The sequence below is a fragment of the Perognathus longimembris genome, chromosome 23 (assembly GCF_023159225.1).
Source record: "Perognathus longimembris pacificus isolate PPM17 chromosome 23, ASM2315922v1, whole genome shotgun sequence".
NCBI classification, from domain to species: Eukaryota; Metazoa; Chordata; class Mammalia; order Rodentia; family Heteromyidae; genus Perognathus; species Perognathus longimembris.
The window spans coordinates 21,759,547-21,782,495 of NC_063183.1; the positions used below are offsets into that span (position 1 = coordinate 21,759,547).

A 22,949-nucleotide genomic window follows, 5' to 3' on the forward strand; every position below is an offset into this window, starting at 1 on the left:
TCTATCCGGATTTTTTCTTAACAGAGATTTTTAGTGTCTAGCCTTTTTTTTTTTTTAAAGTTTCTATCGTTTTAGAAGATTCTTCTCATCCCTTTAGCAAACCCAGTGTTTGTGACACAGAACAGATGGCACGGCATGAAGCTTTATCAGTTGATGTCACTTATAAACTAAATGTGGAGAAAGATGTAAGGAAAAGCAGAGCAAAAGAAAAAAATGGAATGCTAAAATTGTGTAGTAGTGTGTTGGGAGGGATCTGTGGCCAATAGAACAAGACACAGGTTGACAAGGGGAAGGCTAGAAAGCATCCTTTCCATCTGGGTCCTGCCAGGGATCCTCCTACAAGGGCTCAGATGAGTCTGTATGAATACAGCAGGGGTGGAGAGGTCTGAGGGTTGCTGCCTAGGTCCATACTTTGAACAGCTTCCCTAGTGAACATGTCCCCCAATTCTCCTGTCTGACATAACACTGGGAACAGAGTGGACAAGGGAAGAGACTCTTTAGGTATTTATTTACTTATTTTTTTTTTTGTACTGATACTGGTGCTTGAACTTGAGAGCCTAAGCATTGCCCCTGAGCTTTTGGGCTCAAGCCTAGCACTCTACCACTTAAACCCACAGCACCGCTTCTGGTTTTCTGGTGGTTCATTGGAGATAAGAGTCTCATGGACTTTCCTGCCTAAGGTGGCTTTAAACCCTGATTCTCAGATCCCAGCCTCCTGAGTAACTAGGATTATAGGTGTGAACCACTGGCACCTGACCCCAGGATGTTTATTTTTGCCTACCAAATTCTTTTCCCTCTAGTTCTTTATTGAGAGTTTTGTTTCTGAGAATCCATGATACAAACAAGCCTGTCTTGCGAAGCCAAGCAAGAGTTGGTCTGGCTACTTAGAGCTTTTCATACTAGGAGCAGAAGGAGATGCTATCGCCAGCCTGGGAGTCAAGTAGGGCCAAGCTGTCTCTCTACCTGTGACTGTGAGCTACTGCAAGGGAGGAACGTGTCTTGTGTGTTTGCTTTTATGTGCAGCAAAGAGCTGGCATGTGCTAATCGTTTGGGAGATGGTGGTGAAGGAGAGAATGGAAGACTAGATCCCATCCACCACTGTGTTCTTCCTTCACTCTGGGTCAGCTTAGAAAGGCATGTATGGTTAGTTTGTTGGTGCTGGTCCTGAGGCTAAAACTCAGATCGTGCACAGTCCCTGAGCTTTCAGTTCAAGGCTACCACTCTGTCACTTGAGCTATACTGCCACTTCTAGCTTTTTCATGGTTAACTGGGGATTAAGAGTCTCACAGACTCTCCTGCTTGGACTGGCTTTGTACTGTGATCCTCAGATCTCAGCCTCCTGAGTAGCTAGGATTACAGACATGAACCACAGGCACCCGGCTTGACATCTTATGTATTTTTTTTCCTCATTCACTGCTTTGATTATATTTCAGCTTAACACCTGCTTGTTTCCTATTTCAAATCCTCCTACTCTTCCTTCTCTGCACCAACTCTGTAACAAGTCAGCCTGTCTAGGCATCTTTTCTGCCTGGATTATATTATTTCTCCCTATTGTATCCATCCTTTGAGCCTGAAGTACATATCAGCATGTTCTTATCTCTTGTGGTTTACTTGGTTTGGGGCTGGCAGTTTCTTGTACACAGAGAATAGGATTGTATCTTTGTGTCCCTGGTGGGGAATATTGGTGGAGAGCAGAGTCTGCAGCTAGAACTGGTGGATCAAAGTGTATATCCTGGGTTTGTCTCTTAATGTATGTATTATCTTGGCCAGCCTAACCTTTCAAAGCATCACTTTCCCCATTTGTCAATTAGGACTAAGTGGTGATTAGCCACGGAGTGGAATGAAATGAGTTTGTCTGTGTGAAAGTTTCTGGCATAAATGAAGCACTGTTATCTGTCGTTCTTGTTATTTATCCCTGACAGACTCAACACGAGCTGGGATCTTCATCTGTTTTTAGTTACTGCTTGTCGAGGGACTGAGGAAATGAACCAGTGAGAGTATTCTGCCTTCCCCAAGTGGCTCCTATAACTCCTCTGTAAATGCTGGCATTTGGGACTAGACAGGAAAAAAAAAGTGCATTTTTTTTTCTTTTCAATAGACTTTGCTTGGTCTTTACATCCCAAAGAAAAGTAGAGGCATCTTTAAAACTTCTTCAGTGTTATTTTTCAGCTTTTAAGTCATGCCTTGTGTTTCTTGGACTATATTTGCATGGAAATAAAAATAGGGTCTCCAGCCAGTCATCAGTAGCCTCTAATTCTAGCTACTCAAAGGTCTAAGACCTGAAGCATCATGGGTTGAAGCCAGCCTCAGCAGAAAAGTCTATGAGACTCCTTTTCCACTTAACCAAGCAAAATGTTGGACTAGAGGTGTAGGTCAAATGGTAAAGCACCACCTGTGAACAAGAAGGCTAAGAGAAACTCAAGGCCCCCTCACTACACACACACACACACACACACACACCCTCCATCTCCAATGTTTTTGGCCCCATCCATTTTGCAAAGAACTTTATGCAGCCCATCTTCTGTGATCTTGCTTTCTGTGTGACTCTCAGGGGTAACTTTTTTGGAAACGATGGATGATGAAGTCATCTACAAGACTGGGATATCACAGGTAGCATCATGTCTCCCCAGGTGCCCATGGGAGCCAGAAAGGTGCTGGTGAAGCTGTGGAAAAGATGCACCACACCCCCACGTAGGTCCCAGCTCTGACTGCTCAGGCTGCTGGCAGCAAAGCCTTGTGTCCCTCAGGTGTTGTTCATGTTCAAGGGGAGGGCAGCTTGGCTTGTTGTTGTTGTTGCATTTTGGTTTGTATTTTGCTTTGCATTTGCATCTGTCCTCTTACATGACTGGGGGGGGGGGCGAGGGGAGGGGCTTGCCTGTGCTTCTGATGACCCAGTGGTGACAGAAGTGGCTTCCTGACTTTAAGTCCCAGAGGATGCCCTGTGGTACACAAGTAGTAGATGTACCGGTGGGAGTTATTTGGGGTTGGCCTGTGAAATTGTTTTTCCTTCTTTAAAATAGAGTTCTATCAGTATGCCTTTCGTCCTACTAACACATCTTTTTGTAACTCTCTTATTATTTTGTAAGCCTTTTATTATTATTATTATGTATTTTCTTTCATGGTAACAGAGGAATTTGCAAGTCAACACATCAGCTTCTAAGGACAGTGCATCTCAATCGGTGTCACCCTTTCACCATCCTCCCCCGTCTCTCCCAACCCCTCCTCTCCACTCCATTTTCCTGGTTCCATTTTCATATATGTACCTTGAATATTACAACTACATTTACCCACTTTCCCTCTCTCTCTTCTCCTGCTTCTCTCCCATTGACCTCACCCCCACCTGACACCATGTTTTCCAGCTTCCTGGCACTCATTTTGTTAGGCTGTAACTTCGTTGTGCAAAGGAGTGAACACTGTTAACACTGTTGGAGTTCTCCCCTACCTACATTGTACTGTAGTTGATACGTTTGTGCATCATTATTGGTAGCCATCGTAGGATTTGAACTTGGGGCCTGGCACTTGTTGGGAAGATGCTCTACTGTTTGAGCCATGCCTCCATCCAGCTCCTTTTTCTGTAGTTATTTTTGCAACTTGCTTGGAACCATAATCCTCCTAGCTACTCAGGAGACAGACATTGCAAGCACAAGCCACTGGTGCCTGGCCTCCAATACTACTACTTAATGGAATAGAATTTTGTATATGGGATGGAGAGGAGAATTTAAAGCAAGGAATCTACAAAAAGAGAAGTCTATCCCTAAAAGGAAAAAAAAAAAAGCTTACTTCATCTAATGAGCACAGTTCCAGATAGCTATAACATGGACCTCTCGTCAGTACCTGGTAGCTACAGCCTGGAGGACCTTATCCTGCCCTCCCCTTAAAGGCTACAGAAGCTACAGTATGGCTGCATTCCCTCACAGGAGCATAAGGAAGCTACTGTTCCCTGGCTATGAGCCAATCCCCAGTGCTAGCCAATTGGCACTGCCTGCCTATGTGCAGGAAGCCAACACGATGCCCTCTTTCCGAGATAGCAGCCTTGCTGTGACACACGCCTTTCAGCAAGAGCATTGGAATACGTATTTCCCATCAAAGGAGAAAGAGAGAGGAGGCGAGATGCCAGTGGTTCATCCTAATTCATCATGAGGCTGAGATCTGAGGATCTTGGTTAGAAGCCAGTCAGGGTAGAAAAGCCCTTGAGACTCTTTATCTTCAATTAACAAGCCCCCCCCCCCCCGCCAAAAAAAAAAGCCAGAAATGGAGCTGTGGCTCAAGTAGTAGAGCCCCAGCCTTCATCAGTAAAGCTAATGGACAGCATCCAGGCCCTGAGTTCAAGCTCCAGTCCTCACAAATACACAAACAAAGAGTGAGAAAGATGAGAGTTCCCATCATCTCCCTGACATGGATAATTTATGCGATCCTGTGCTTGGATTTTCAGAAAGATAGAACAAGGTGGGAAATGGTGTTTCCATGGGCTTTCTACTCTAGCCCCAAGTTGTTGTGGGGTTTGTTGGGGTGTATCCACTCTTGGTTTCTTCCCTCTTAGCTTCTCAGCCATCCAATAGTTGGCTTTCTCTACTATAAATCCAAACAAGGAGGCTCTATGCTTTCTCCATGGTTATTCTTTGCATTTTCCTCCTGATGGGGATATGTTCTGGTCTTGGAACTTTAGCCCCTTTGAAAACGCAGGCAGGCAGGCAGGCAGGCAGGCATGTCTGTATACTGTGCCTACTGCCGAAGCCAGGCCAATCTTGATGGTTATGAGTCCAGGTGCTGGGGGCTACATACTATAGCTTGCTCAGCCGCAAGGGCTGGTGGACAATCTTAAGTGTTACTCCTTACATTTTGCTGGTCTCATGGCTTGTTTTGAGTGCCTTGTCCTCCCATTCAGCCTGTTTGCTCATGGCTAGTGTCCTACTACTTTAGCCACACTTCCACTCTGGCTTTTTTGCTGGTTGATTAGAGATAGAGCCTTGAGAACTTCACTGGTTGACTTTGAACTATGGGATTCTCAGATCTCAGTCTTCTGATTAGCTAGGATTGTAGGAATGAGCCACCAGGGCTCAGTGTCAGGTGTTACTTCTACTGCTGATGGTATTTCTACGTTTCTGTAGGGACAATCATTGTACATACAGGAATTTTGGACTGTGTTATTTCCTGTACCCACAGCGGTACTTTTCCCATGCCACTTCATCCACTGAAGGACAATGAATACAGAGTTCATGGTTCCTAGTACTGCATTTACTGTGGCTGACTGGGTTTAGACCAGTTGTTTTCAGCTCTAATTGTATCTAAGGGTCTCCTAGGGGCTTTTAGGGGAATACTGATGGCCCTGTTCCATTTCAGACCAGTTAAATCAGACTTCTAGCCCAGGATGAGGGTGGGCTGGGCTTCAGGAATGTTTTAAAACTCCCCAAGTGCAGGTGCAGTGTGAGTTTGCAATTTGTTGGTTTCCAGGATTTCTCTGACAGTTGGATGACCTTGCATGACTCTGTGTGTGTGTGTGTGTGTGAGAGAGAGAGAGAGAGAGAGAGAGAGAAAGAGAGAGAGAGAGAGAGAGAGAGAGTGTATGTGTGTATTCCTTTACAGTAATGGATGACTGAAGGCAGTAGCTGAGGCCTTGGGTTTATTGTTTGTTGCTCAAGTAGGAATGATATATTTATGTACATGTTACAGACTTTTTGATCTGCTCCTTTTTGAACCAGCCGCTCACTTTTGTGACATCGCTGGTTGAGGTTAATGATGCCATTCTTGGATAACAGATCTGTTTATGGTTGCATCAGACTTAGACCTTCAGTCTCAGTACTAAAGTCCTCCAACACTGTGGCTGAACTTTCACTGTAAAAACATAATCCTCTCACAACTGTGATCAAGAAATAACATCACCTGGCCCTGGGGGCTCACACCTATAATCCTAGCTACTCAGAAAACTAAAATCTGAGGATTTTGGTTTAAAGCCAGGAAACTTTTATCTTGAAATAATCAGCAAAAAGCTGGAAGTGGAGCTGTGGCTCAAGTGATAGGGCACTAACCTTGAATGAAAAAGCTAAGGGACAGTATCCAGGCCCTGAGTTCAAGCCCTAGTACTGACACCAAAAATGAATGAATGAGTGGATGAAAGAAATACCATCACTTTTTAAGCACTACTTTCATTACAGCTGAAAACATTCTTCTCAGAAGGAAATCCAAGAGCCTAGAACAAGACAGAACAGAAGCTGAGCTGACATTCCTAAGCTGACTCTAAATGTGTGTGTGTGTGTGTGTGTGTGTGTGTGTGTGTGTTTTAAAGAATAAGACATGTAACAGGTTAAATGCTAAGCCTGACGATACACTTTTAAATATCCTGCAGAACTTGACAATCTACATCCTAATTTTTGTTTTCCCCCACATAGCACGAGGGGGTGGTGGTGGTGAAGGGAATAGTACTGGGGTTTGAACTCAGAACCTGGGTGGTGACTCTTAGCTTTTTGGCTCAACACTAGAACTCTTCCATATGAGCCACAGCTCCACTTCCAGCTTTTTGCTGGTTAACTGGAGATAAGAGTCTCACCCATAGTCTTTCCTGTCCAGACTGGCTTTGAACGGAGATCCTTAGATGTGAGCCTCCTGAATAATTAGGATTACAGGCCTGAACCACTGATTCAATCAGGAATTGGAAGTCCACACCTCAAAATCAGAAGCAACCGATCTCTATTACTACTTAGACTTGACTTGGCATATGGTGTCATCAGAAGTAGCCACAGTGCCCTGCCTCGTGGTTTCTTGATTTTGCGTAAAACATTTATAAAGGACTAGACATGCTAAAAATAGGAACCTGTTACCCATTTCTTCCACACTGGTAGAAGAAACATCCAATAAATGTAACCTCTGATGACCTACTATTTCAAATCTCACAGGGCTTTGTGAGCTTGGTAATATTATTAGTCTTGTTTATTCTAGAATGTGTGAGGACAGCAAGGGCCATCCTAGAATTGTATCTTATTCTCTCTCATTATGCTTGACTTCTTATAGTACACACCACCCCATGTATGTTCTCTTAACAGCTTTCCACAAAAGACAAAAGGCAGTGTGTGTTTGGAAGGAGTTTAGGGGCATCCAGAATAAAGGAGAGAAACGGTAAGCCAGCCTGACTATCACCTAGAAAAAGACTATGCACTTTCAAAATATTAATACAAGTCTCTAGAAGTTCCCATGGACAGAGCCTGGTGCTGATGGCTCATGCCTTTAGTCCTAGCTACTCAGGATGCTGAGATCTAAGGATTACAATTCAAAGCCAGCTCAGGCAGCAAAGTCTGTGAGACTCTTAGTTCCAATTAATCAGCAAAAAGCCAGAAATGGAGCTGTAGCTCAAAGTCATTAAGCACCATCCTGGAATGAAAAAGCTAAGGGACAGCATCTAGGCCTTAAATTCAAGCCCCATTTCTGACACCAATGTACGTGTGTGTGTGTGTGTATGTATGTATGTATGTATTATGTGCATATATGTGCATTGTGAATTATACTTTTAGGTTGTTAGGAAGGCAGGGATTCTTTCAAGACTTCTGCAAGGTTTTATGCATAGGACATTGCCCTGCTCACTATTCAGTGGATGATGCAATAATCAATAATTACCTTTGTAAAAACTCTGCTTTTACAAATTCTTTCTGGTAATGATGGGAGTGCTTGTCATTGGCATTTGATTCTCTGTGTATTTTTCTTTTCAAGGGTGAACACTTAAAACCGTTCCTTGCCTCCCATGTCTTTGAAAAGATGAAAAAGCAACATCACTGAGGAGGGGGAAGTCTTGGGTTGCTTATAATAACATGTAGAATGACTCATCATTGCATAAAGAAGGCAAGATCAAGCATTCCTCTTCTTGAGATTGAAAAGTTGTGTTGTTTTTTTTTCAGAACACAAAGTGGGCACTCACTGAGACACTGAAAATAAAGTACAGAAGTCATTGGAGACCTTCTGAGAGCATCTCGGTGGGATTGTACTAGAAATAGGCCATTGTGTCCAGACAGGGAAATAGGCTGGGGGTAACTCATTGTGGGGGTGCCCCATTCCCTGTAGCACTGACCATCTTTCCTTCAAGCATCTTACATCCCTCGATTCCAAACTCCTAAACAATGTTATTGAGACTAGTTAGATTTCACTTGACAGCAATGACAAAATGCCATCACATTAAAGAACTTGGGAAGACCTAAGATGGACACAGCTGTATCATTCAAAAGCTTTCAAGGCATTCTGTCCAACTCATATCCACTTTGAAGACAAAACAGTTGAAGTTCAAAGAGGTGAAGCCACTTACCTGCAATCCATCCCTTCTTGCAGTCTCATTTAGACTTGAATGCACCAGAAGTGGAAATGTAACCCACAGGGCAGCCCAGGAACTAGCTTATCCCTGGGCCACAGGCCTGGCTCACTTGGGCCTCCCCAATTTCAGGCATGCTTCGTTGGCCTATTCATTTGTACTTGGGCATTGCTTGATTTTTCTATACAGTACCTGTTCTCTCTTGTACAGCTTCAGTCACTACAAAGGAAAAGTCAAACCAACCCCTTTGCTACTTTTTCTTTGGCTTGGTGTCTGTGTATGAAAGTATTCTTTACATACAATAAAATGCACACAGCATACAGTTTGCATACAGCAAACAGTTTGATGAATGTCGCAAGTCATGCACCATCCCATAACTACCACAAGAGTCAATATATAGAACAATTTCCTCACCCCAAAAACTCCCTTGGGCCTCTTTGCTTATTGATTCCGGTCCCCTCTCTCCACTCCTCTGACAAGCGCAGATAAGCTTACAGTCACTGTATGTTACCTTGTCTAGAATTTTACATCGACAGAATCACAGGCTGTGAATCCTATTGCATTCTATTCCTTTTGGTTAGCATAAGGACTTTAAGATTCTTCATGTCACTAGATGTATTAATATTTTATTTCTTTTTATTCTTGGAATAGAATTCTATAGTGTGGTTGGACAATTTGGTCATCTGTTTGTCAGTCGGTGGCCACATGGGTTGTTTCCAATTTAGAACTGTCAAGAATCATCTTAGCCATCAGGTTGTCTTTTTTCTCTTTTGATTTCTCTTAAATATCAAATCCCTTGGTTTATAAAACTTAGATAACCATCACTATTTCAGTGAGATAGCTCATCAATCTGCTGGTGGTGGGAAGGTGGACATCAGATCTTCCCATCTGTGACTCTGAAAGTGATTTTTCTGCCCTGGCCACCAGTGGCTCATGTTTATAATCCTAACTACATAGGAGATTGAGATCTGAGGATCAAAGCCAGCCCAAGACAACAAATCTGAAGAACTCTTTTCTCCAATTAACCAGCAAAATGCCATAAGTGGAGGTGTGGCTCAACTGGTAGAGCTCCAGCTTTGAGAGGGAAAAAAATGCTAAGCACAAGAGCACAAAGCCCCTGAGATCAAGCCACAGGATTAGGAGGGAAGGAGAGGGGAAGGAAGGAAGGAAGGAAGGAAGGGAGGAAATGGTCTTCTGTTCACAAAAGAGTAACAATGCCAAGGCTCAGAGCTGACACTGTGACCTATTTAGTGTGCTATAATGCAATCTACCTTCACTACAGACCTTTGGAGACCTGATGGAGAGCCAAAAGGTGCATTATCCAATATTTATAGTAGGCAGAGTACACTGTAGTTCTCGGCCATTGGAAGTGCTGGGGCAGGAAGTAAAGGGGAGTCCAGTGATGGACTGTCCGTGGTGAATCATCATGAGGGCCTGGGGTTAGAGCAGCTGACTTGGAACAACCTGGAAAGAGTTAGCACTTAAACCTAACTGGAGAGACTCTCCTGAAAAATGCGCTGTCCTCCTGTTATAATTCACTGTAATGAGCAGGGAACAAAAGGTTGGGCAGGACAGGGGTGACGGATGGCCGACACACCGCCCGCGACTGCAGCTGGCGCCGCTCCCACCAGCAAAAGGCATAATATATTATTGCTCCAGGTCGCATTGTGGTAAATGAACACTTACGGGCTACCGTGGCACCTGAATTGATTATCACAGCTACCTCAGGACAGGCTTGGCCTGGCATTACAAGTGAGCACGCATGGCCCCTGCTGCGCTTCGGGCAGATGAACACCTCAAAGGCAATTTGTGCAAGATGAAATCTCTGATAACCGTGTGTCTCTCCTCCCCAGCCTCCTTCACACAGTAGAGAATTTAAACCACTCAGACTAGAGAGGCAGAGCTGATCTGTTAAAAGAATGGCACATGGCTCACTATCAGAAAAGGGTTAACAACTGGTTGGATATAAGAAAAAAGAAATGAATGAGTGAGTGAATGAATGAATGAGTAAATGGGTGAATGAGTGAGTCGATCCATGAATTCAGGAATGGGATGCCAAGAGATTTCTGAGAGCGTATGCCATAGGCAAAGTGGGAATTGAAGGCTAGGAGGTCAAGGTCAAGGCCAAGATAGATATCATGATCTATGACTACTAGGGAAGAGGTCTGAGAAAAATAAGGTGAGGAAAAGCAAGGCAAAGCATGTTGACATGGACTGACAGAATGAGAAAACTTGTCTGCAAATTCTGCTTCTGCCAGTGATAGTGTCTTTGTGTTTTTCCTTCCCATGCTTCACTTGCAAGTGGAGAAAGTAGAGTTCATTTCATAGGGTTCCTGGCACATAACGGGTAATTAAGAAATGTTATCTGGAATCGTGATTCTTGTATTTACATAGCCACATTCCTTCATGTGGTATTCTGGGCCTCCAAAGCATGCTGTTTTGGTTTTGGGTGGTACTTGGGTTTGAACTCAAGGCCTCACACTGGTTAGGCAGATACTGTACTACTTGAGCTGTGCCTCAAGTCCCTTGTGCTTTTAAGTTAGTTTACTGATAGGGTTTCCCATAAATGCTTGGTCTGTCCTGGACAATCCTCCTATTTATGCTGGATCTGACAACTTCCTAGCACACCACCATGCCTAACTTTTTACTCATTGAGTCAGGGTTTTGTAAACTTTTTGCCCAGCTGACCTCTAACTCTGATCCTTCTAACCTCTGCCTCCTGAACAGCCATGATGGCAGGTACCAGCCACCTCACCCAGCTTGACATGTGTGTTATTAAAAACATCACCACCATCATCACTCCTTTTTTTTTTTTTTTTGGCCAGTCCTGGGCCTCGGACTCAGGGCCTGAGCACTGTCCCTGGCTTCTTCCCGCTCAAGGCTAGCACTCTGCCACTTGAGCCACAGCGCCGCTTCTGGCCGTTTTCTGTATATGTGGTGCTGGGGAATCGAACCTAGGGCCTCGTGTATCCGAGGCAGGCACTCTTGCCACTAGGCTATATCCCCAGCCCCCATCATCACTCCTTGATGAATGATATCACAGGCGGTCAGGTGTTTTGTGTATAAGGCCATGCAAGTGAAGGTTGTATGTGTGTATTTGTGTGTGCTTTGCTGTCAAGAACTGACACCCAACAGATAGTAACATGGGTTCAAGCTGAAGCTAGAACTCACGTTCAGAATTCTCCCATCTATACCTGGCCACCTTTGGTGACATCATACACTGCTGTGTTCGAACAAACACAATGGAGAGGAAAGAGCCCCCATGAATGGGCTCTAAGGACCAAGCAACCATCTCCTCTTATGTATGTAGAACACAAAATCATCAAGGGTTTGAACCAAGTGATCGCACTCAGGTTTTGGGAAGTCAGTAGTCAGCGTTCTCTGTGCTGCTTGCTGACTTGTGGGTTTAATGAGGCAGGACTTCCCCAAGCCTAGAAGACCCTGCCTTCCTATCTGGTTGAGGATAAGGATTTTCTCACCAAGATGAAAGCCCTATATGATGAACACCAGTTATCTCAGGCAGTAATTCCTCTTGACCAACCATCCTGTTCTAGCTCTGTGCTGATTTCTAGAAGCACTCATTTGTGTTTTGTTTTTTTGCCAGTCCTGGGGCTTGAACTCAGGACCTGGGCATTGCCTCTGAGCTTCTTTTTGCTCAAGGCTAGGGCTTTACCACTTGAGCCACAGCGCTACTTCCAGCTTTTTCTGTTTATGTGGTGCTGAGGAATCGAACCCATGGTTTCATGCATGCTAGGCAAGCACTGTACCGCTGAGCCACATTCACAGCCCCAGCACTCAGATCTTATAGTAGGTCTGATTTTTCTCAGCAAAAGGTCACGTGGCAGAGGGAGACGGGGTCAGTCTGGGCACTGGGGTTGGGATTCATGAGTTCTAATTTGAGCTCATCCACTTGTGCGTTAGTTGTATGCTTCATTTTTCTCACTCTTTAATTGTGTTACAATCATGGTGTCTGCTTCTTGAAGTTGTAGGGATAAAAATGAAACCATTTCACAGTGTTCTGTATACTGTCTAGCGTACAACTGTAATCACTGTGTTTGCAGTTGGTATCACTAGGTTAAAAAAATAAATTAGACATGCACCCTTCTTTGCACAGAACAGGAAATCTAAAACGACTGTAGCCAGGTGTCAGTAACTTGCACCTTGTAATCTCAGCTACTCAGAAGGCATCTAAGGATGACAGTTTGGAGACATCCTGGGCAGAAAGGTCCGTGAAACTCTGCTCTCCAATTAGCCGGCAAAAAGTCCGAAGTGGGGCTATGACTCAAGTGGTAGAGCACCAGCTTTGAGTGAAAAAGCCAAATGAGAACAAGAGGCTTTTGGATGTGAGGGCGATCTGGCTGCGACATCTGTCACCCCATTGATCGCCAGGGTTGATTCGGCTGATCTGGCTGGCTAGGCAGGCGTCCCCTTCCTCCCTCACCCCTCCATGTGCGTCCCTCCCAAAGCTGCGCGCTCGGTCGAAGAGGACGACCATCCCCAATAGAGGAGGACCGGTCTTCGGTCAAGGGTAGACGAGTAGCTGCGCTCCCCTGCTAAAACCTCCAAACAAGCTCTCAAGAACAAGAGGCTTTTGAGTTCAAGCCCCAGTGTTGGCACATACACACAATAAATACAAGCAAACAGATAAAGCTATTCCTATGTAATAATCATTTCACACATAAGTATTACTTATCAAAGTGGCTTAATTTGCATTTTTTTCTGAAACTGTTTTTGGCTTGTGGAGAATCTGCTGTCTTCTTCTGCCCCATCAGAATGCTTGTCCTATGCACATCATGGCTATGATTGTTTTGCTAGCCAATGAAGAGACATTTAATTCTCTGCACAAGAAAGGATGCACTGTGGCGTGTAAAGGCTTTTTCTTGACCTCTGCCAATAGGTGGTTCTGCACAGCCCTGTCTAAAGCAGGAATGGGTCTTGTTGCTTACTGCCAGGACCTGCATTTGAGGGACCAGTGGTTGTAAAGATGAAAGAACAAACATTAAAACAAACTTCTCATTCCTGTAACAGCTGTGAGCAGAACAAGGTAGGAACTTTCCTATGAAGCTGAAGATGGCCTCTGCTTCTCCATCCAGGCAGTGTGTGGAAAGGCACCCCTGGGCTGCTAATCATACCTCATCTCTCCCATGGTGTCTCTCCACCAGCCTAAGCTGAGAACAGAGCAAGACAAATCTGCACGGGGAATACTAACTCTCGCGTGACCTGGAATAATATCGCTCACTTGACCAGGAAGGACTAACCAAGACTGCACATGCCAGAGTTACACCCAATAGACCTGGATCCTGCGTAGCTGTTTTTCTGCCAGAACTTCACAAAGGGACTGTGCTGATTTTCTCTGCACACTTTCCTTTCATCGTAGACCTCGAGGCTGGGTAAAAGGGGCGGGCATACGTGGTCTTTTGCATGGGGAACCCCTTGGAGAGAACCCTAAAACTTCACATGGTGATGAATTCAGCAATGTCAAAACTTACTTTTCTCACCTCCAAGAGATGTGTGTTCAAAGTGACTTAGTGATCATTGTCTTCCATCGGCAGCAAACAAGAATATTCTTCAGAAAGGGCAAGACGGAGGGATGCATGTTGTATCATGGGAATGACCTGCCTGTTTGTGTCTCTGCGGGCTGTGTTTTGTTGATTATTTGTGCAGTGCCTTTCTAACAAAGTCTCTCCTCTCCAAAGCAGCGAGGGATAAAGCTACCAGTTTGAGTCTGATGTTTTATTTATCTGGACTGGTAACTTTATTTTATGGTGTGTTTCTCTGTTTGGGCCTCCAGGCTGGTTGAGGAAAAAGGCGGGAAACATTAATAAGTCATAGACAGACAGGGCTGTCCATTTATAGACTTTCAAAGTTGACCTGGTTTCCGCTCTGGCCTCAACATTAGTGTTGTGTTAGGATGATAGGCATCTGTGGATGTCTGTGCTGGTGTATTTAGTTGGGAATAATCAGGAAAGACATCTTCGTGTCTTTTTTTTTTTTTTTTTTTTGGTCAGTCCTGGGGCTTGAACGTGGGTTCTGAGTGCTGTCTCTGACTTGCTTTACTCAGGGCTACCTCTCCACCACTGCAGCTGCAGCTCTACTTCTGGCTTAATTTTTGTGTGTATGTGATTATTTGGAGAAAAAAGCCTCCAGAATGTCCCTGCTTGGGCTGGCTTCAAACAACAATCCTCGGATCTCTGCCACCTGAGTAGCTAGGATTATAGGCATGAGCCACCAGTGCCCAGCTCGTTCTATTTTACTTTTATTTTATTTATTTATTTTTACATTTTGCCAGTCCTGGGGCTTGAACTCAGAGCCTTGGTGCTGTCCCTGAGCTTTTTGACTCAAGGCTAATGCCCTACCTACCACTTTGAGCCATAACGCCACTTCTGGTTTGTGTTCTATTTTTTATTATCAAAATTAAGAAACCTCGGGCAGTATTGGAGGCTCTCATTGGCAGTGTGAATACTAGGAGCTTGAACAGTCTATTTTCCTCAGGTTGGGTGAGATCCTTTTGGTCCTTTGTTCTCTCCTTCAGTATCTGGTTATTATTAAACCACCCTTTGTGAAGGATTAACTCTGGCTTCCCTCCCAGGGAGATTTCTACACAAAGGCAGAATATGCAGCCAATGTCAGGCAAGTGGGTTATTTGGTATGGCACAGGAACAAACAGTTGGCTGGTGAGTTGATTCTTTCCTTTCTGATGGCTTCTCTGGGCATGGAAGAGCCTTCAGTGGCAGTGTGATGCTAGTTTGTAGTGATCTCGCCTATCCATTCAGGCAGAAAACATTTTCCAAGAGGCACCTCCCCCCATGGGATTTATTATTTCTAAAGTGAGGATAATATTAGTACCTACTGCATATAATTATGTGGATTAAATGAGCTAGTAATGTGAAAGGGATTTAAAGCAGTGCCTAGCCAAGAGTTAGCACTTCTTCAATTCAAACTTGGCTATGGAACTTGAGTTTTGTTTTATAGGGAAAGAGCAGGCAGAGACAATGGCATAGTCAGAAAGATGTCACAGAAGTGACAAAGAAAAAAAGGGACTGGTTATCATAGGGTAAAGCCTACAGGGAGGGAGATGGTTTTGTGTCTCTTGTCCAACTTTAGATGGCGTTCAGATGTTTTTGTCCTTCTTGGGAAAGCCTCTTGCTATGAATCTCAGTTTGTGGTCTCTGGGTAGACCAGCAATATTACCACCACCTGAGAATGTGTTAGCACCACCTGAGAATGTGTTAGCCATGCAGATCCTTGGTTCATGTCCCAGAGCTCCTAAGTCAGATGCTCAAAAGTTGAGGCTCGATAATCTGTGTTTAAACAAGTCTGCCAATGGACTCTGATCCTTACTTAAGATTGAGAATAGTTTCCTGAGGGTATGTGGGAAGAAAAGCTTTAACCAGGTCTTTCTCCCACGCCCCTGTATGTCAGATGCACAGTTTCTGGGGAACATCTCCGTGAACAAGGTAGGCAGAAGTCTTGTTAGCCCACACAGAAGCAAGACCCTTGTTAACACAGATCAAGGCTTAGATAGCACCACAAAGCTAAGCCTCTGTTCTCTACCCAGCTCACTACCAGAAGAGCATTTCAACCCTCCCCAGAATGCCTATGGTGTGGAGCTGGAACAGCTACTACTTAAAGTAGGTCTTTACTACAATCAGCTGCAAGACTCCAGCACAGCTTTTCTAGGAGAGCTCATCATCACACTGAGAAATGAGAGCAGCCGCCTCTCTGGGCTCTGACAAAGCAGATGTTGCATCTTGTTTGTGGGTGTCTGCCTGCACACACCCAAAGACATCCCATGGGCAAAAGAATGGCTCATGCCAATGGCCTCTTCCCTTTCTTCTATGAAAGATTGTGGTCTGGTTGGTTTCCATTACTGATGTCCTGCCACTTCTTGGATGAAATACCACAGCTGCAAAGAATTTCAGAGCTATCCATCTAGATTTTCCAAATTCATGTGTTCATTAGTACAGATTTTCCACTCTGGATGGATGGGAAGGAAAATAGGAATGCGCCATCTCTCCACTCGTATCCCCCTGCACATCCTGAAGGAAGAACACGAGGACAATGCAATTGTTCCACAAATGCTTTCAATTCAGGACGGAGTTGTACTAGGCCTATAGCACCAAAAGTGCATGAGCAATCAAAGGAAACCCACAAGACATGAGCTGAGGACCCTGCAGAGGAGAAGAAGGTAGCATTTGATCCTGAGCTGCAACAGTTGTGGGATTTTAAGAGGTAGAAGCATGTCAAGTCCCAGGAACTTGGAAAGCACAAGAGAGAGAAAATACACAGAGTGTTGAGTACAGAGTGAATGATCTGAACATTTGGAGTAGAATGTCATCGTGGCATAAGAGGATGATGGGACTGATGATCTCATTGGAATGGGTGGCACTGGAGATCTATTGTTAGACTTGCTCAGTGTCACAACCCTAGGAAGCAACAAAAACAAAGTTAGAACTAGACATTCTGTAGCCACAAGTTCACTACCATCAAGGCAACCTGGAAACTCCCAGGTAAGGAGGAAGAGGAAGCTTTGAGAGGAAAGATTAGCTGGGGTGGAACCAAGGAGCTGGAGCTGGAGGCCAGCTACTGAGTGAATTCAGCTACCCTTCTGGTCTACCCTCTTGATCACTTATCGGAAAGTGCCTTCATCCCTTTACAGGTGAACACCAGAGGTCCCCAGTATCACATGCCACCAAGCCCAGAGCATCACAGCCCTGCCAGGGAATCTTGGCCCAGAGCTGAGTTGTGGGCTTGGTTCTGACTCAGAGGAGTCACCTGTTGAGTCACTTGCAGAAGCTGTGATTTCCTGGGAGGTTTCCCAACCACTTACCCACCCTGACAAATGGCTGGTAGCATGCAAGATCTGAAGGGAGCCGCACATGTCACGGTGCCATCGCTCTAGGCAAACTCAAGTTGCCTATCTTGAGCTGTGGCACAGAACTTGTTTCCTCTCCCTGCATGGAGAAACTTGGCATTGGTAGGTAACACATACAGAGATGGAACTTCTTCTGTACTTGTAGTTATTTGAACTTAAGGAGGCCTCGGTTTCCGTATCCTTGGATAAGCAACTATTTTTTTTTAATCTGTAAGAATGGTTCTTAGTGGTTTTCCTTTAAGATAATCCAGCCCTGATCTGAGCTGAAAGAGATAATCATAAGAACCTACCTTTCCCTACCTATCGCTGGCTGGGGGGGTTCCAGCAGAAAAGGAATTTGATTCCAGTCTGCTCTGTTGTTCATGTCTTTATCCACTACCTTTCCAATAGCTTTCAATTCCAGGTCTCTCCCATTTTCCCATCATTTGTAATTTTTCAAATTTCAAACCCTGCAAAAGCTTTGCACTCAGAGGGATGTCATCGTTTTTCAAGGAACTCAGAGACATTGGTGTTATTATGTTATTCCAAATAGAAAGTTGCTTTCTACCTACCCTCTTCACATTTTGGAAAATATCTTTGAATTCAGTATTTGTTTAGAGATTGATTTGAGGATTCTGGGTTAGATCCAGCGTTTCGTTTATGTGCTACGCTGGTGTTCCAAACCAGTGCAATGGCTTGATGTGATTCCTTTGCATTTGGGTTCATTTGCAGGGAATGAACATTTAGCTGGATAACTCAGCCTATGGGTTTTGTGTCGGAGCTACTACTATGATCATAAAACAGAAAACCAGAGAGAGAGAGAGAGAGAGAGAGAGAGAGAGAGAGAGAGAGAGAGAGAGAGAGAGAGAAAACATGGAGATTTTCTCCAGATCAGGACCCCATCTTCTATCTTTACATGATTTGAAGACTTGTAAAGCTTAGTGTATAGAATTCACTGTGTGCAGGGAGAGGCATTTTGGGCCCTGAACAAGACACTCTAAAACTTGGCATCGGACATGAAACCTTTGGTACCAGCGCCTATTTTCTGGAGGCAACATAAGGGAACTTGATGAAAAGAGGAATCAAATGCCGGAGACTTGAAAGACTCCTGGAGTCTGGCAGATTGGCAGAGCTATAGCTTGGGAAGCTGGAGCCAGGTCTCTCCACTCCCTAGCTCTTCCCCTTGCAGCTAAGAGCTAGGGATCTTCTTGCCCAAGGAATCAGAGGAGGAGTTGGGAAGAGTGCTTAGTCAGGGAAGGAGTAGCTGTTGGTGGTACGGGGCCCACTGGTGGTTTATGGGATGCTTTCTGGCTGGAAGAAGGACTCTGTGCTTCTAGAATTGCGTCTTTCACTTCCCGTAGCAGCCATGTTCCCCATGCTTGCTTAAGCCTTCTGCTACTACAGGCAACACATCGTTTTCCTTGGTTGAATTTTCTCACAGAAAATCATAGTTCGTCCCCACATTTTGTACCAGAACTCTCTGAAAGACGAATGGATAAAGATCTACAGATAGAGTGAGTCCCTAACACAACACCACAGAAAAGGAGCACCTCACCACATTACCCTCTGAGAACACATTGTGCTCTCAAGGACCACTTCTGCATCTGACATAAGCAAGACATCGGAGGCCTTACATATCTAGGTAAGGGTCTGTCTATCAGGATCAGCCCCTAGGCAAGTCCCTGAGCTCAGAGGTGGAAGGGTAGGTATCTCTCCTCAGTGACTCTCCAATCCCTACAGGCTAGCACAGAGCAGATGATGACAGTCATTACATGAGGTGGCCCATGTAGAGGTGCTGTGTCCTCTGTCAACACAGCACACACACTGGGGAGCATATCTTGGACACTTGGGGACAAGAACTCAAGAGTCTAGGTTCTCTCATCACTAAATAGGACATAAGGAACTACTCTCATTAACTCCACAGAGGGAAGAGAATGGCTCTTATTAGCAAACATTCACATGAGCTAGGGGCAAGTAAGAACCCCTGGCACTTCTTTTCCTATGGGTTCTCCATCACAATTTGGTGTTGGTTCACTCATTTATTTAACTTCCCTCCATTTGTTGGGAGGAAAATTACAAAGTTTAAAGGACCAAGGTCATCTGTCTATCCGTCTGTCTGTCTATTTGTCCATCTGTCTGTCATCTATCTCCTAGGGATTAAACTCAAGTCTATACACTTACTTTCTTGTCCATCTGCTGTTGTACTACTGGAGCCATGCCTTCAGTCCAGCTTTTTGCTGTTTACACTGGAGATGGAGTTTTGTGGATTTTTCTTTCCAAGCTGGCTTTGAACCTTGATCCTCTGGATCTCAGCCTCCTAAGTAACTAGGATTATAAGTGTGAGCGACTGGTACCTGGCTACCTCAGACCAGATTGTGTTCTCAGATATTCCCAGTGGCCCAGCCTAAAAGGCACAGGAGGAATTAGATATCCTCTATGTCTGCTTAGGAGTGGAGATGGAGGTGGTGTTTCTTCTTTCTTCTTGTTTATAAAGTGACCCAAAGGGGCTGGTGTAATTTATTAGCTGGGAAAATCAGGATGAGTGGGAGGACATGGGTATTTCAAGCTGAGTTTTAACTTTGTGCTTCTTGAAAGTCAGCAAAACAACCAGGGCTGACCAGTGATACATTGTTTTATCTAAACTGGTAGCCGCTGACCACAAGGCTGCATCAACTTGAATTGATTTGAATGAGTTAAAACGAGGTGAAATTCAGAAGTCCAGTTCACCTCTCACAGGAACCATGGATCAAGTGCTCAGTACCCACATTGGATAAGCAGCTACAGAACCGGGCAGGAGCTATGGAACATTTCCTCTGGTATAGAAAGTTAGGTGGCCTGGAGACTCAGCTGCATGTCTTGATCTAGACTTTGTTGCACTGATGGTAGATGTAGATGGGGCCTGGAGCTCCTGCAAACCAGTGTTGGCCTTGCCTCTGAACTACGTTTTGGATTCTGAGTTCTGGGGTTGAGCATAGGAAGGGGGAAGACCTAGGAACTTTTTTTTAACCATAACAAAAACTTTTTACCTTAGCGAAAGTTTTTACCTTAATAAAAACGTTTTTTCCCTTTTCATGCATTTTTAATTGTTATTATAAAAGTGAGGCTCAGAGGGGTGACAGTTACATAGTCAGGTCATGAGTACACTTCTTCTTGGACAATGTCACCCCTTCCTTCGCTCTCTCTGAGTTTTTCCCTCCCGTTCTCATCCACGAGTTGTGTAGTTCATTTTCCACAGAGGGTTTAGTGAGTACCACTGCTGCATTTGTTCACCCTTTGTCCCTCCATTTCTGTGCCCTCCTCTCTTTACCCTCCCAAAGACAGGCAAACAAACCAACAAGACAAAAAAAAAAGACAACAAAAACAGCAATAAATGAAAAAACCAAAGAATAACCTCTTGTGTCCATTTCCTGGAGTTAAGCCGGGGTGGTTTATGGGCACACTTATATTTCAACATCCAGGGCTCTCAGAGAAGCCAGGCATTGCTGAAGTAGAACATCACCTGATTAGGGTCACTCTGAGCAGCCCGGGTATCTTGGAACCCTTTCTACGCCCGCATAAGATGTTTTTCCAACACCATTTCCAAGCAAAGCTATGACTAGGGCATCCACCTTGGCAGCTGAGGGCACCCTCTCTGGAAAGCCCTGCGTATTCATCCAAGCCGTGAATAATGAAGGAGGAAGCTGTCCTGGATCATCCCCCTCTCTCCTTCCCCTGGACTGGGAGGATGGAAATAAGCTCTGGGCGCCCCTTGAGCCTGTTTGAAGCTCAAGTACTTTCCCTCTAAAAGAAATTTATTTCCTGCTGCCTTCATCCCAACAAAGACCAGCCAGTGATGAATACCAGACTTCATAGCTTATTTGTCAAAGCAACATACCTGTGAGGATTCCTGTAGAAGATAAATTTTGGTTTGGGGAAGGGGTTGGGGAGCGGGGGCGGGGGGGGAGGGCTGGAGCAGGAGAGAGCTGGCCAGGAATAAATCTTCACATGTTGCACCAGGCTGTGGTGAATGAACGCTTGCCTCACAAGGCTGGCCCTCCTGACAAGGGATGATAAATTACCCTCTTTGTTGACACCTTCATTGGGTTATTTATGGCTCATTAATTGAACCGAAAAGGGGCCTTGTAGACCCGGTAGGGGCACCATACAATGCTCATCCAGTGGTCCTAGCTCAAAGAGAAGAACAATAGCGGGAAGAGGGAGGGGGTGCGGGAATGTGGAGGCCCCAGATCCTCACCAACCAATACAAGATGTAAAAATAATAATAAGGGAGGGAGAATAAAAAAAACATTTTTGGAAGGAAGGAAAACCCCCACCATGGGGTTGGGGCAAGCTGGATACCTGCCACCCCAGCCCGAGTGCTGCCTGGCATAATTCAAGATAGCCTATGCCTAGAATTCTGTGTATTGTTGCCGCTCCCTCTCTCCCTTCCTCCCCACCTCTCTCTTTCTCTTTCTTTCTCCTCTCTCTGCTCTCGCCTTCCTCTTTCCTCTCCCTGTCTCTTTCCTTTCTCTGCTGTCTGTCTGTCTCCCTCCTTCCTCCCTCTACCTCTTTTCCTCCTCTTTGTCTCTTTTGTTGCTTGAACTCAGAGCCTGAGCCTTATCACTTAGCTGTCTCACTCAAGGCGAGTGCTCCACCACTTGAGCCACAGCTCCGCTTCCACATTTTTGGTAGTTACTGGAAATTACAGTCTCACAGACTTTCCTGCCCAGGCTGCCTTTCAAACCATGATCTTCAGCTTCCTGAGTAGCGGGGATTACAGGTATGACCACTGGTGCCCAGTTTCTAATACTTCTCTTCAGATGCTAAGACGTCAGTGTGTCATAGGAGACATCATCAGAAGGATCAGCTTCTGACTGGGGAAGCTTTCTAGGCCTCAGCTTCATCTCTTGTCAAAGGAAGGAGTGGGATTGAATGATTGCAACGTTCTAAGAGCTATTGGGTTTGTTTGGGTTTTCCTTGCTGCCCATTGCCTTGGTTTAACATTTCCATTTCTGATTATTCATCAGCGATTTTTCTGGCACATAGTGTTTCCTGAGATTCTCCCACATATTAGGTTCCAAGGCTGATTGATTACAGTTCCCGAGGGTGTACATGTTGCCTTCTGTGAGCCTCCAGTCTAGAATTTTGGTTGTGTTTGCAGGACCTGACTCATTGCAACCACTCCGGGATTAAGTTAATACCTAAATGAAATACTTATAGTGTAGTCCCACGGAATAAATTAACCAACAATAAAAGGAATAGGCTGACTTCCAGCTGTGTGCAAACAGCTGCTTCGTCAGATTGCCATCTCAGTTCTGTGGCTATGTTGCAAGACACTCTCATTGAAAGTGCCAGGTATTTCCCCTTTGCTCTGGCCGTCCCCAAGGTCTGTGCTATGGAAGGAACTCGTGCATAAAAAAGGAATGACAGCCTGGCTTCATTCAGTTAATCTTTCTAGCCATCCATTGAGTCATTCTTAGAGTTGACAGAATTTTGTTGACTGTGTGCTTTCAATTTTTGCCAAGATCTCTGTTCACAACATGAATGAGACAGAAGTCAAGCATCCCAGCAAATTACACTCAGCTATTTTCCATTCATGGAGCAGAGTTTTCAGACACACACACACACACACACACACACACACACACACACACACACACACTATTTACCATTCACTGGTTCAACAGGTACTACTAAAACTGGGATGATTACAGTCGGTACTGGATGCCACAGAGAACACCAGGGTGAGCAAGAACTTAACAAGTTCCTGATTGTTTGGACAACCTAGCCAATCCCTGGGCCTAACACAGTCATGTTCCATTCATTGTC

At 44.8% G+C, this 22,949-nt stretch overlaps 1 protein-coding gene and 1 long non-coding RNA gene across 2 annotated transcripts in view; one reads left to right on the forward strand and one right to left on the reverse strand.

Moving 5' to 3' along the window:
* Nucleotides 1-22,949, forward strand: part of Rora (RAR related orphan receptor A) — a 711,223-nt gene that overhangs the window by 261,926 nt on the left and 426,348 nt on the right. The window lies entirely within an intron of this gene.
* LOC125341002 lies at nt 1,100-12,787 on the reverse strand. Its single transcript, XR_007208854.1, has 3 exons — nt 12,653-12,787; nt 6,679-6,684; nt 1,100-1,109 (listed from the first exon to the last, which is right to left on the reverse strand). It is a non-coding gene; the product is annotated as an uncharacterized LOC125341002 (long non-coding RNA).